The following is a 3,643-nucleotide window of genomic DNA, read 5'->3' on the forward strand; positions in this document are numbered from 1 at the left end:
CCAAAGTTTTATGTAGGACTTGCGATGGCCTGCACACAAAGATATAACAGGGATAAGACACGCATGAAAAGAGTTAACACATCAAGTACCTATAAGGCATCGTTTTATTTAACCTCGGCAAAACTCCAGCAGGTGGGTTCCACTGTGGTCCTTATTTGCCTCATGAGGCAGCTGATGCTTTCAGAAAAGTTAAGTAACTTGGCCACGGTCCTGGCCAGTAAGTATTGGAGTCAGGATTTGAGCCCAGACCCGACCAGTTATGGAGCTTGTGCCATTAATCACCCTGCTCCATCTTGGTCCCAGCCTGAACCCCTATCCTGGAAGCCGGAGAGACTGGAAGTCCCCCATCAGGGACTGGAGAGGAAGAGGCTCCTGCAGAGAAAGGCAGGCCTCTCAGGTCCCTGCCAGCTTCTCTGTAATCACGATCATCAGGGCTCCCTCTGGTCTTCCTCATGGATCTCCCAAGCCTTCTCTTTCCTTGAATAATCTAGAAAGCTCACAGCTTGGCATTCAAGGCCCAGCATCATCCAGTCTTACCAGACCATCCCCTGGAGGAGGCAATGGCAGCCCACTCCAGTATTCTTGCTTGGGGAATCCCACGGACAGAGGAGCCCCGAGGGCACAGTTCACAGGGCCGTGGAGAGTCGGACACGACTGACTTGTATGGACTAAGGCAGAGACTTGGGGACTGGTGCTCAGGACCCTGGGGCTTCCATGCTGGCTCAGCGGTAATGCAGCAGACCCAGGAGATGCAGGCTCGATCCCTGGGTTGGGAAGATTCCCCTGGAGAAGGAAATGGCAACCCACTCCAGTATTCTTGCCTAGACAGAAGAGTCTGGCGGGCTGCAGTCCATGGGGTCGCAGAGAGTCGCTACAGTTGCTGCAGCCACTACAGTCCATGGGGTCAGACACAACTGAACAACAACGATACAAAGTCTTACCTTATTTATTTCTGAGGACTGAGGCATGGGGATATGTCAGACCCTTTTTCTGAGTCAGTTCAGTTCAGTTCAGTTGCTCAGTCATGTCCGACTCTTTGCAACCCCATGGATGGCGCATGCCAGGCTTCCATGTCCATCACCAACTCCCGGAGCTTACTCAAACTCATGTCCATTGAGTTGGTGATGCCATCCAACCATCTCATCCTCTGTCGTCCCCTTCTCCTCCTGCCTTCAATCTTTCCTAGCATCAGGGTCTTTTCCAAGGAGTCAGTTCTTCACATCAGGTGGCCAAAGTATTGGAGTTTAAGCTTTAGCATCAGTCCTCCCAATGAACAGTCAGGACTGATTTCCTTTAGGATGGACTGGTTTGATCTCCTTGCTGTCCAAGGGACTCTCAAGTGTCTTCTCCAATACCACAGTTCAAAAACATCCATTCTTTGGTGCTCAGCTTTCTCTTTAGTCCAACTCTCATATCCATACATGACTACTGGAAAAACCATAGCTTTGACTAGACAGACCTTTGTTGGCAAAGTAATGTCTCTGGTTTTTAATATGTTGTCGAGGTTGGTTGTAACTTTTCTTCCAAGGAGCAAGCTTCTTTTAATTTCATGGCTGCAGTCACCATCTGCAGTGATTTGGGAGCCCCCCAAAATAGTCTGTCACTGTTAAACATTCTCAACTATTTCATTGCAGGGACTTCCCTGGCATTCCATTGGTTAGGACTTTGTGTTTTCTCATCTCTCACACTGGTTTTAGCTCCTCGCTGAATGGGTGGCTTGTTTTTTAATCATACAGAGTCTGAAAGGGAGATCCTTTCTCTGCAAACATAATGAATTATTTATTGGGCACACAGGAAATGATGGGCTTGGTAGCTGGATACAAAGGCGTGAACACTTGGATAATTGTACAGCTGGAGATGTGAAGTTTGGGATCATAAATGGCTACATGCTAACCGAGGATGTATAAGCTGCTAAAATCCTGAGTTAGGTGGTTTTCCACAGACCCAGGTGCTGAATGGTAGGAATTGCATGGAATTCTGCTGCTGCTGCTGCTGCTAAGTCGCGTCAGTTGTGTCCGACTCTGTGCGACTCCATAGACGGCAGCCTACTAGGCTCCACCATCCCTGGGATTCTTCAGGCAAGAACACTGGAGTGGGTTGCCATTGCCTTCTCCGGCATGGAATTCTAAGGAACATTAAAGATAAAGGGTTGAAGAATTCCCTGGTGGTCCAGGGGTTAGGACTCTGTGCTTTCACTGCAGAAGTCCCAGGTTCAATCCCTAGTCAGGGAGCTAGGATTCCTCAAGCCATATGGCGTGGCCAAAAAATTAAAATAAATACAAGGTTGGATGAGGAAAGCACCTTTGGAATGAAGGGCTTCTGGTCAGATAAGTAGAAGTCTAACTAAAAGGAACAGCATCCAGAATTCAAGTCAGAAGTTCTAAGAGGCAGGGATGTGTCAACATTGTTCGAGAAATAGGCAAGGTCCAATCATGACCTTGGTGCCTGCTCTGACCTTAGTCAGGGCAGGTTCTGGTGAGAATTGATGGCAGAAGCCAGATCAGAGAGGATTAAAGAGTTAATCCACAGAGAGGAAGTGAAGATAGTAAGTGAAGCCTTCTTAAAAGAAGCTTGAAGAAGATAAGAAGATAATGGAGTGGTAGCTAGAGGGGAGACTGAATCAAAGGACAGCATTTTTAGGAAAAAAAGATTTTAGCATCTTTTTAGACAAAGATAAATTTCTGTCATCTTTTTCCTTTCCTTACATTAGTGCAAAAAGTCTACCTTGTCAGTTTAGGAATCTCTATTTTCATCCGTCTCTCTCTGTCTCTCTCTCTCACTTTTTTTAAGAGGAAAAGAGAGAGGAGCTTAAAAAAATTTTTTTTTTTAATTTAATTCTTTTTTTTTTTTTGGCCATTCCACTTGGCTTGGAGGATCTTAGTTCCCCAACAAGCGGTTGAACCCAGGTCCCCTGCTGTGGAAGCATGGAGTCTTAAACACTGGACCACCAGGGAAACCCCTCATCCATCTTTTTATCTCCTTTATCTTTAATTTTCCATTAGATTCTCCCTCCCCTTCTCTGTATCATGTTTCACACCTCTCCTGTTTCTTTTTCTCTTTCATTTTCTTCTTTCTCTCTTCTGCCTTTTCCTTCTTTCTCCCCCAGCCCTTTTATTTAAAAAAAAAATAGGCTTGAGATAAAATGAAGAATATTTATATTACTATTAAATCTATTTTTAATAATAATATTTACATTGTTATTAAATCATCATATTATTAACATTTATATTACTATTAAATCTATTTCTAATCTTTCCCCATTTTACTCAGTATACTTATAATAGTTTAAAACATTTTCTTTTTCATAAATAAACTTCAACAAATATATACTTAATACTCAGATAATATTTTTCCGGACTTTTTAAAATAATGAGAATGACAAAGGAGAGAATTGGATGACAGGTGAGTCTGGGTCTGGTTATTTCTCTGTCCCAATACAAGAGCTTGCCTGAAACAGAAACAACCATCAATCCCAAATTCTCCAGTCTATATAGGTCAGTGTGGGTCTAGTCCTAACCAGGAAATTCAGGGATAGGCTATTGATGATGACAGCTGAAACAATGAATGCAATTAGTATTGCTTTAAAATGACTTTTATAATTCCCCCAGCTTCCTGTTTAGCAAATTAAAATGTGGTCATTGAA

General features: G+C 43.6%; 1 non-coding gene across 1 annotated transcript; it reads left to right on the plus strand.

The window, feature by feature from the left end:
- The first annotated feature begins 2,158 nt into the window (after nt 1-2,158).
- TRNAE-UUC (transfer RNA glutamic acid (anticodon UUC)) lies at nt 2,159-2,231 on the plus strand. The gene has a single exon. It is a non-coding gene; the product is annotated as a tRNA-Glu (tRNA).
- The last annotated feature ends 1,412 nt before the right edge of the window (nt 2,232-3,643 follow it).

The sequence above is a fragment of the Odocoileus virginianus genome, chromosome 28 (assembly GCF_023699985.2).
Source record: "Odocoileus virginianus isolate 20LAN1187 ecotype Illinois chromosome 28, Ovbor_1.2, whole genome shotgun sequence".
Lineage (NCBI taxonomy): Eukaryota > Metazoa > Chordata > Mammalia > Artiodactyla > Cervidae > Odocoileus > Odocoileus virginianus.